The sequence below is a fragment of the Suricata suricatta genome, chromosome 3, assembly GCF_006229205.1.
Source record: "Suricata suricatta isolate VVHF042 chromosome 3, meerkat_22Aug2017_6uvM2_HiC, whole genome shotgun sequence".
NCBI lineage: Eukaryota > Metazoa > Chordata > Mammalia > Carnivora > Herpestidae > Suricata > Suricata suricatta.
This window is the reverse complement of record NC_043702.1, coordinates 7,505,564-7,516,933: the sequence shown is the minus strand read 5'-3', so window position 1 is coordinate 7,516,933 and position 11,370 is coordinate 7,505,564.

Below are 11,370 nucleotides of genomic sequence, written 5' to 3'. Positions count from 1 at the left end.
TCCGAGAGATAAATGTAATATTTACCTCCTGCGGTGGTTGTAAAAAATTAAGCTCAAATAAACTTGGGTAAATTATTTAGCATAGTTCTTGGCACAGAGTATGGGAACAAATCAATCCTTTTTCAGTTGGTTGCAGTGTGGAAATTTGGCAGAAGCTGCTGTTGGGAGGTTTTGTTTTTTTTGTAAGCCTTAATGAATTATTTGACTTCTAAGAAAAAAGAATTTTTTTAATAATCTCTGTGCCCAACATGGGGCTGAAACTTATGACCTCGAGATCAAGAGTTCCATGCTCCACCCACTGAACCAGACAGCCCCCACCCCACCCCCGCCCCCGCCTTGAATTAATTGACTTTTAGAAACATGAGGGCTGCCCGGGTGGCTCAGCCCCACTGACTTTGGCCTTGAACTCCTGATGGGGTGTACGTGACATGAGGTGTGATACAGACTTTAAGAGCCATCGCTCATTTTCACCTGTTCACTAGCTCCTGTCCTCTGCCAAAAGACTGACATGTCCCTGGTGGGGGTTATTCCTTCCCTTGTATTCTAGAAGGAAGAAGAATCGCAGCCATGGCTGATCCACAGCCAAAAGGAGCCAAGCCCCAACCAAACTGTGAAGGAAATGTATGACAGGCACGGCTCTTGTGCCGCTGAGATGTTAGGACACGTGACCGCAGCACACTTAGTGACAACCGAGAAAAACTATCCTGAGAGGCATCTGGCTAAATAAAGCACGATGCGTCTATATGATGGGAATGCAGCCCGTAAATTTAAAAAAAAAGTTAATGTTTATTTATTTGGAGGGAGAGAGAGACAGTGCAAGCCGGGGAGGCGCAGAAGGAGAGGCAGACACAAAACCTGAAATAGGCTCCAGGCTCCGAGCTGTCAGCACAGAGCCCTACATGGGGCTCAAACTCACCAACCTCGAGATCATGACCTGAGCCAAAGTCACACGCTTAACCGACTGAGCCACCCAGGAGCCCCTAAAGTTACATTTTAAGTTATATTAACTTTAAATTTATATTTAAATGCATGCAGCTATTGAAATCAAATGTAAGGATATAGGAAATAGTTAAAAGTATCATCTTCAGTAAGTAAACAAAGGTAAAATTTCAAACTGAAAGTACAGTGGGATCCCAATTCTGTACATAAAAAGATATCTTATAAAATCTATATCTTGTATATATTGTATATGTTGGCTGAGGTAAGTTGGGTGGTAACTTCTAGAAAAAAAGGACTGGGGGAAAAAGACACCTAATATTTTAACTAGTTATTTCAAGGTAGTGGAATTAGGGACTGTGGTTATTCTTTTTTAATTATCTAAACTTTTGAACTTGCCTATAGTAACCATGTCATGTTTTTATAATTTATAAAAATAGTTATACTGTACAGGTATGTTTAAAAGAATCAATAGCCTAGAGGCACCTGGCTGGCTCAGTCATAGAACACAAGACTCTTGACCTTGGAGTTGTAAGTTCGAGACCCATGTTGGGTGTAGAGGTTACTTAAAAATAAAATCTTGGGGCGCCTGGGTGGATCAGTTGGTTAAGCGTTTGACTTAGAGCTCAGGTCATGATCTCATGGTTTGTGAGTTCAAGCCCCAAGTCAGGCTCTGTGAGTTCAAGCCCTGAGTCAGGAGCTGCTTTGGATTCTGTGTCTGCTTCTCTCTGCCCCTCCCCTGCTCATGCTGTCATCTCTCTCACAAAAATAAACATTAAAAAATATAAAAATAAATGAATTAAATAAAACTAAATCAATTGGGGGCCTCGGTGGCTCAGTCAGTTGAGAGTCCAACTCTTAATTTCTGCTCAGGTCATGATCCCAGGTTCATGGGATCAAACCCTGCATTGGGCTCCTCGCTGAGCGTGGAGACTGCTTAAGATTCTCTCTCTTGGGGCGCCTGGGTGGCTCAGTAGGTTAAGTGTCTGACTTTGGCTCAGGTCATGTTCATGAGATCTGTGTTGCCAGCGTGAGCTTGCTTAGGATTCTCTCTCCTCTCTCTGCCACTCCTCCACCATTTCTCTCTCTCTCAAAATAAATAAATATTAAAAAAGGAAAAAAAAGAGTCACATATTCTACCAACTGAGCCAGCCAGACACTCTGGTAAATTTTGTGTTATGTGTATTCGACCACCAAAAACAAGCCTCCAGCCTCAACTACAATGCAAGTCAGTTCTATATAATTATATAGAACTCCCGTTCAGGTTAGGATGTCGGTGACCTTCAGTGTATCTAATTAACATGTTGTGAATGGGACCCCAAAATAAAATTTCCCCAGAAGGGGTGGTGGTTGCTAATGATTCCTGTTCTCCTGTCACTGGATACCTTGTGGAGTGACAGTGAATGTGTAGCTTTGGAGGGAGGTAGGAGGGGGGAATAGGAGGACTCTTTCTCAACTGCCACATGGGGTCTGGGGCTCAGACCCTAACCCTGAGAGGGATCAGCCACAGAACCAGGATCCTGAATCAGAGGTGGCACCCTCCTGCAATGCCAAAGGACCGGCACTAGGGGACAGCAGAGAGCCGGGTCAGGCTGGGAGGGCGCCTGGAAGCTTCCCTACATCCATTGCTCTCCCTGCCAGTGTCCCTCCGGGGACCATCTCTACCAAGACTGTAGCTACAGCTTAGAAGACAGTGACTTTTTTCAAAAGGAAATTGCAAGTAAAACCTAAGGGTTCACCAGCTCCTTCCAGTGGGATATTCAAGAAAATTCAAGATAGGTCAGGGTTTTGTTTTTTATTAGTTTTTTGAGAGAGAGAGACAGAGCATGAGTGGAGGAGGGGCAGAGAGAGAAGACCACAGAATCTGAAGCAGCTCCAGTCTCTGAACTGTCAGCACAGAGCCCGACGTGGGGCTCAAACACTTGAACCGCGAGACCATGACCTGAGCCAAAGTCGGATGCTTAATGGCCTGAGCCACCCAGGCGCCCCAAGATAGGTCAGTTTTTACATGTTTAACATAGTCTACCATTTAAAACATGTTCTCAATTCCCCTGTAGCCAGTTTGTGGCTAATTTTAGGGACTGACCTAAAATAGTTCACATCACATTTTTGTGGGGTATCAATTTAAGGTATCTTCACCTGATATTCATCATGCTGATCCTTTTTCTTTTTTTAATGTTTATTTATTTTTGAGAGACAGAGACAAAGAATGAGTGGGGAAGGGAAGAGAGAGATGGAGACACAGAATCCGAAGCAGGCTCCAGGCTCTGAGCCATTAGCACAGAGCCCGATGCAGGACTCAAATCCATGAACCGTGAGATCGTGACCTGAGCCAAAGTCGGACAGTTAACCGACTGAGCCACCCAGGCGTCCCCATCCTGATACTTTTAAGAGGTTAAAAAACTTTTAATAGCAAGACTTATGGCAAGGACCGTTTCTCTGTGTCCCTGAGAAGGCTGAGGTGGTACAGACAGCAGCATCCCAAGGAGACCTCTCTGTGGGAAGCCACGACAATCATGAGTCTCTTCTCATTGGCCTTTAGTACCATGTAACAAACCACCTCAAAACTAAGTAGTTTAAAGCAGATATTTCTACTGGTAGTAATGTTTTGGGGACCAGCCTAAGTGGGTGGCTCTTCTGCAGGGTTTCCCTGGGTTCGCTGTGGGGCTGCAGTCAGTGGGCAGGTGGGCTGGGATCTGGGTGGTCTGGGTCCCAGACGGGACCCTTCCAGTGTCTGGTGTTGGGCTGGGGTGACGGGAGGCCACCGGGCCATGATAATCTCATTATCAAACAAGCAGATTTCTTCACATGGGCTTTGGGCTCCAAAAGGATCCAGGGAAGCCACGCCCTCAGGGCAGAAACACTTTTTACACCTCTGCTTTGTCATGTTTCTACTGTTCTCTCAACCAAACCAAGTCACTGGGGCCAAGCCCTGACCAGGGTTAGAGGAGAGAGGCTCCGTCTTTCGAAAGGAAGAACTGCCAAGATATTGTGACCTTTATTTTTATTATTTTTTTATAGATTAGGGTTTTTTAATGTTTTTTATTTATTTTTGAGAGACAGAGAGAGACAGCATAAGCAAGGGAGGGTCAGGGAGAGAAAGAGACACAGAATCTGAAGCAGGCTCCAGGCTCTGAGCTAGCTGTCAGCACAGAGCCCGACGCGGGGCTCGAACTCACGAACTGTGAGATCATGACCTGAGCCAAAGTCCGATGCTTAACCAGCTGAGCCACCCAGGCACCCCTATTGTGACCTTTAAACAAAAGATCTACTTTGTGCTCTTTTTCCTCTCCTGCCACTACCAAGGACATCTTTATACAAGCAGGGATGGGTGGCAGCCCCCTCCCGTCCCCCAGCCCCCACCCCGTTACCCCCGAAATCAAGTTCAAGTCCCCCCATGTGCGTTTCCCCAGCTTGTGTGTGGCACACCAGTCTCATGAAGTTAGATGTTATGGACAGAAATGTATCCCCCCAAAATTGGTATATTGAAGCTCTAACCCCCAAGTGTGACTGCATTTAGAGATAGGGCCTTTAAGGAAGTAATTAAGGCACGTGCATGCGCGCGCACACACACACACACACACACACACACACACACATAATCCTAAATGTGCAGCTGGATGAATATGTAGATGGGGGTTTGTTTATTGGACTGAAGAGTTTTTAAATCTCTTCCTTTTTTGTTAAATCAGAGCACAGATTTCAGCAGATTGTAGTTTCTGAAAAGTGGCCATAGCAACATTTCCAGTGCTGCATGCTGGTCCAAAAACTTGTCGCTCTCCCGTGAACGGAGGCAGCCTAACAGAACCAGACTACAGACTCTGGGGGCGCCTGGCCGGCTCAGTCAGTGGAGCATACCACTCTTGATCTCGGGCTTATGAGTTCAAGCCCCATGTTGGGCATGCAGCCTACTTAAAAAAAAAATCTTTTTTTTTTTTTTTAAAGAGAGAGTGTGAGTGGGGGAGGGGCAGAGCGAGGGAGACAGAGGATCTAAGGCGCTGAAGTGGACTCTGCACTGACAGCAGTGAGCTCTATGTGGGCCTCAAACTCACAAATCATGAGATCATGACCTGAGTCAAGTCAGTTGCTCAACCAATTGAGCCACCCAGGCGCCCTCCAAAAACAAAAAGGGCTCTTGAAAAGAAAAGAACACAGACTCGGAAGCCAGACTGTCCACATGAAGACCCAGAGCCACCATTTTCTAGCTGTGTGACCTTGAGGACATTGTTCAGCCTCGATGTGTCTCTGGTTTCTTCATCTGCAAATGGGATGATAATACGACCAAACTCAGAGGGTGATTTTGAGGATTTAAAAATACATAAAAGACTTTTTTTTTTAAAAAACAGAGTAATTAAAGTTAAATGAGGTCATAAGCATAAGACCCTAATCCAATAGGACTGGTGTCCTTCTAAGAAGAGAAAGAGGCAGGGGGGTTGCAGGGGGCCTGGCTCAGCTGGTTAAGCGTCCGACTTCCGGTGGTTGTTGGCCACCATGGCTGTTCCCTGGCCCGTGAGACGCTGCACTCACTCCACCTCTGCCTCCGTCTTCACGAGGCTCCCTCAGGGTCTCGTTTCCCACTCCTTCCCCTCTCTCTTCTAAGGACCCCAGTCATTGTTTTCAGGGTCCACCCTAAATCCAGGATAATCTCATCCAGAAATTCTTAATTAAAAATTTTTTTTTAATTTTTTAAAATTTCTTTTAATATTTTTATCTTTATTTAGTTTTGAGAGACAGAAAGACAGAGAGCAAGTAGGGGAGGAACAGAAGGAGAGGGAGACACAGAATCCAAAGCAGGCTCCAGGCTCTGTCGGCCCAGATCCCGACATGGGGCTCGAACTCACGAACTGAAAGTTCATGACCTGAGCTGAAGTCGGACGCTCAACCTACTGAGCCAGGTGCCCCTGGAAATCCTTAATTTAACTACACCTTATTCCCAATAAAGTCATATTGTGAGGTTACAGGTGCCTGACTTAGGGGGGCACAAGTCAACCAACTACAAAAGACAAAGGACAACCCAGGTGGCCGGGTGAGTGGGACACAGAGCAGGAGTGAGTGGGACCCCTCCAGGAGATTCAGTGGGGAGCGCACTCTCTGCCCTTGACAATGCTGGCTTCCCCGATCACATTTCCTAACCCCCTTACTAACTACCCTCCACAAACACACTCCTGTCTTGGGCAGCTCGGGACTTCCTATTCTATTCACCCCCAAACCCGATAGAACTTCCCGATCCTGCTCTTCTTGATTTGTCCTGGGCCAGTCTTTTGGGGTTAACATACACTAAAACGATGCTCGTGTATGGAGACAATATGGCAGGCAGGCTCTCACAGGGCTATGCTTTTATTTCTTTTTTTTAATGTTTACTTATTTTTGAGAGAGAGACAGAGTGCGAGCAGAGGAGGGGCAGAGAGAGAGGGAGACACAGAATCTGAAGCAGGCTCCAGGCTCTGAGCTGTTATTGTACCCAGATTTTAATATCGCCCCCAAAAACCAGAGACCGCCAGGGAGGCCGGAGCACTCATGCAAAAGCAAAAGGCTTTATTACGAATTTAGGCCCGGCCAGCCTAAACTCGGGCTCACAGACTTTACCGGCGTGGTGGATCCGTGCTGAGAGCCCCGAACATGGTGGGGCAGGGCCTTTATGAGTTTGGGAAGGGGGAGTTACAGGAAATTGTGACACAGGTACAGGGGTCCAATCAATATAGCATCACATCATTGACAGTAACTTTAACCAATTACAAAGTGGACCCAGGACCCTCACGTAGGGCGTGACTAGTCTTAACCTCCATCTTTAGGCCCGCCCCCAGAAATGTTAATGATGTTACCTGGACTTCAAGGTCAGAGGGGAAACCCGAATCAGATCTACATCCTCACACTGTCAGCACAGAGCCCGATGCGGGGCTCAAACTCACAAACCATGAGATGATGACCTGAGCCAAAGTCAGTCGCTTAACCAACTGAGCCACCCAGGTGCCCCAGGGCTATGCTTTTAGAAACTTCCTTCCAGCGCCCTGCTTCCTCCATGCCTCCCTTCTGCCCAGAACCTTCCAACACTCCCTTGCCTTCCACCCTCTAGGGACAGCCCTCCAGGATCCGCCAGAGTGTTCTTACAGCTTCCCCGCAGGGGCCTCTTCCCTCTGCCCTGGTGTCTTTCTCCAGGACTGCATCCCTGCCCAACCTCCCTCTGCCTGTCCACACCTCTGTTTGCCTGTAAGCCACGTGGCAGGTGAATTTCAGAGATCTACAGTCCGTGGAATGCAAATAACCAGAAACAGTTCAAACCTCAGAGGTGGGGCACAGGGGGTCTGTGCATGTGCATTTTTCTGGGGAGGGACCTAAAGCTTTGCATCGTTTCTCCAAATCATTCCTTCCTGAGCCGAGAAGGCTAAAACTCCAAGTTCAGAGCGAGAGAGCAGTGAATAATTCTCCCTTAGAGCAGTGCCGCTGGGAAACCTCCTCGGAGGGGAGGGAACCCCTCTCCCAATTCGCCTCGTGTGAAGGGGCTCCTGGTAAGAACAGACAGCAGGCACAGCCCATCCAAATGGGTCAACCATCCACAGGGGCAGATGTGGCAACACAGCCCGGAGGATGCCCCAGGGATGGAGCAAAGCTGGCCCCACGCAGAGTGGCAGCTGTGAGCAGAAGGGGTGGCTCAGGGCTCTGCCGCTCCACACCCCGCCCCCAGCCCCCAGCCCTGTGCCCTGTAGATGCCTAGCGGAGGGCTGGGGCTGGGGGAGGGCAGAGAAGACTGGGGGCCCACCCCCACCACACCCTGGGGTTTGGCTTCTATAAGTCTTGCCAACATCCTAGATTCTGGGAACCTGCTCGCTCCTGGGAATGTGCGCTTGGCCCACTGGGCTGTGTTACGACATCGGCTAGTGACTTGTCTCTCAAATTGGGTAATACAGTTTTTTCAAGCAGACATCTATCTTTAACCCCAATCCTGTGCTCAAGGACTTTGTATTAGTCAGCCGGGGCTGCCAGAACAAAGTCCCACAGGCTGGGAGTCTCCAACAACAGAAACGTACCTGCTCACATTCTGGAGGTGCAAGTTCAGATATGAAGGTGTCGGCAGGGCCCGTTCCCTCGGGGTGCTGAGGGCCCTTCCCTCTGGGTGCTGAGGGCCCTTCCCTCTGGGTGCTGAGGGCTCCCAGCCTTTCCTCAGTGCGTAGATGGTCTTCAGGCTCATATGCTGCTCTCCCCTCTGTGCGTGCATCCGAATCTCCTCTTCTTACAAGGACCCCAGTCATATTGGATTAAAGCCCCCCTTAATGACTACATCCTTTTTTTAAATGTTTTTTTTGTTGTTGTTGTTGTTGAGAGACAGAGAGAGACAGTGCAAGCAGGGAATGGTCAGAGAGAGGGAGACACAGAATCTGAAGCAGGCTCCAGGCTCTGAGCTGTAAGCACAGAGTCCAATGTGGGACTCGAACCTATGAACCTATGAACTGTGAGATCATGACCTGAGCCAAAGCAGGCCACTTAACCGACTGAGCCACCCAGGCGCCCCTACTGCATCCTAACTTAATTACCCCTTTAAAGACCTCATCTCCACATGTAGTCACATTGGGAGGTACTGGGGGGTAGGACTTCACCCTGTGAATGCTGAGGGGCTACAATCAGCCCAGAACAGACACCCAGGAGTAATATGAGGGCGCACAGTGGGACGTGTGGGCAGAGATCATGTAAGGCTTAACCAAACAGACGCCATGACAGGCTTTGTTTCCCCTCTAAGCTAAAAGGTCTAAAGTCAGTCTCTCCGGAACCATTTGGCCATTTGGCAACCATTTGGCCATTTGGCAGTCATACATTGCCTGGGGGTATCCAATCAGGAAAGCCCAGCTACCTCTCCCCACATTCCTAAGGGGGAGACCTGCAGATGGGAACTTTAGATAGGACCCTGTTACCTAGTGTTGAAGTTAACCCCATAGTCACCAAACAAGACCCTGAACTCGCTCTGTAATTGGTTAATTTCAAAGATACCCTAAATGTTGTAATTGGGTCCCGCCAAAAGTAGCGAACGCTCTGAACAATGTGTATGGTTAAAGTTGCTGCCAATGCTGTTATACAATGATGATCGGATGTCACAATCTCCTGTGACTCCCCCTTCCCAAACCCCATAAAAACCCTGCTCAGCCCTTGCTCGGGGCTCTCAGCACGGATCCACTGCGCTGGTGAAGCTGTGAGCCCGAACTTAGGCCCGGCGAGCCTAAGCCGTAATAAAACTGCCCTTTGCTTTTACATGCGTGCCTCGGTCTCCCTGGTGGTTTCTGGTTTTGGGGTGATATTGAAATTTTGGGCATTACAATCACAGTTTCATTCTGACCTCTCAAAGCCAGTCTGCACCAGGGGCCCCGCAGGACACTGCATGGCCACCCAGCCCGGCCTCTGAGGGGCCTGGATGGCCCACCCCTCCACCCCAGCAGGCCAAACCTGAGGGTGAGGAGGCATCAGGGTGGCCCCTGGTGATGGGGGCAGGGCAACTTGAGGGGGTGTACATGGGATCTGAGAAGGGCTAAAGTACCCCTTTGTCTGGGAGACGAGGTGGGAGGGACAGTCTCTCAGCTCAGTTGGCCTTCCTGCTGGGGGGGGGGGGGAGTGGGTGTTCCCAGGAATCCTATTTGCATACAGGGCCCAGACTTCTGGGAGGTTGGGAAGAAGGAATTTATTTTAACTTGCAGATTTGTTCTATTATGTAAAGTGCTATTTAGTTGTTGTTGAAAGACAAAGAATCGTAGAAATAAAAAATGCACAAAAGCTTGAAAGAAAAAAATTGCCGACCATCCACCAAAACTAAAAGTCTCTGACACTGGCTAGTCATTTGTTATTTGGCAGTATCATGTGCTTTCCGGACCTTCTCTTGATACAAGTAATACATGATGTTACTACAGAAAAATTAGAAAATGCAGTTCACCAAAAGAAAGCAATTTTATTAAGTCATTTAGAATCCCACTACTCAAATATACCTTGCTTTTTTTCCTTATAATACTTTGACTCCTAATTCAGTCAATTACATTCCCATGTTTATTCATTATCTAGATTTCTTGGGCGAATGGTCTTTTCTGGTCTTTTGCATATTGTGTTATTGGGTATTATGGTGTCTCATCAATCTGTTTGGAATCTCTATCCAGTAAAGGTTCTGAACAAGTCTCCCACAAATGTGCCACTTTTGCATGTGGACTATTTTGAGTAGAAGGCAGTTGAGGTCCTGTGGGCCCAAGAGAAACTTTTGCCCCTTCCTTAATGACCTAGAGGTGTAAGGACGAAGGTCTGAATTCGGCTTCTCAGAATTATTAGACAATAGAAGTGCACACCTTGCCCAAGGAAGGAGGGACCACCCTGGTAACACCCAATCAGGAAAGGCCAGCTAACACCCTTAACATTTCTAAGGGCGGGCCTAAAGATAGAAGCTATAGATGATCACCTATAGCTTAAGGCTGGTCATGCCGTACATGAGGGTCCTGGGCCCACTCTGTAATTGGTCAATACTCTAAATGTTGTGATTGGCTCCCACCAAAAGTATCAATGAATGGTTAAATGTGCTGTCAATAATATTGTATAATAATGATTGGATCACTGTACCTGTGTCACAATTTCCTGTAACTCGCCCTTCCCAAACCCATAAAGGCCCTACCCCGCCTTTGCTCGGGGCTCTCAGCACGGATCCACCGCGCTGGTGAAGTCTGTGAGTCCGAGCTTACAGACCGTAATAATAAAGCTTTTTGCTTTTGCATGTGTGACTCGGTCTCCCTGGCAGTCTCTGGTTTTGGGGACGACAATGGAAACTTGGGTATAACAGAGGGATCTAAATTGGGGGTCTTTCCCAAAATAAGAGTTTTCTCCAGAGATAAATCACATCTGAGTGACCCATCCGTACGACAGGGCAAACATGGAATACCAACCATCTGCTCTTCTTCTTATTGCCCTGTAAACCGCCCACCTCCTCTCTGAAGGCCCAGGTCCCCAGCCCATTCCTTAGCTCAGGATTCCTACACCTCACTGTACCTGTCTGTCTTCTAACCTGTCACGTATGTGGGGTTTCTGCAATTAAATTTGATTTTCTCCTGTTAATTGGTCTCATGTCAATTTAATTCTTAGACCAGTCAGAAGAACTTAGGAGAGGAGAGGAAAATTTTTGCTCCCCAACAACAATACATATATTAATCCTTTGTGGTATTTGTAGCAAATATTTTTACCCAGACTGTGGTTTGCTCTTCAGTTTTTTAGTGTGTTTTTGTTGTAGGGTAACAAACCTGAGTAAAATGGAAAATCATTAACCGAGTGTTCTGGCTTCTGCACATTGCTTTGTGAATGCATCTCGTTCACTGCTCTGACAAATTACGTGGTGACCGCTGTCTGGCTCTCTGTTGGACTTATCAGAAGGTGCTAACCGGCCCGGCCCAGCCCTGTAACTTGCCTGCTTGCTAAGCAGACAAC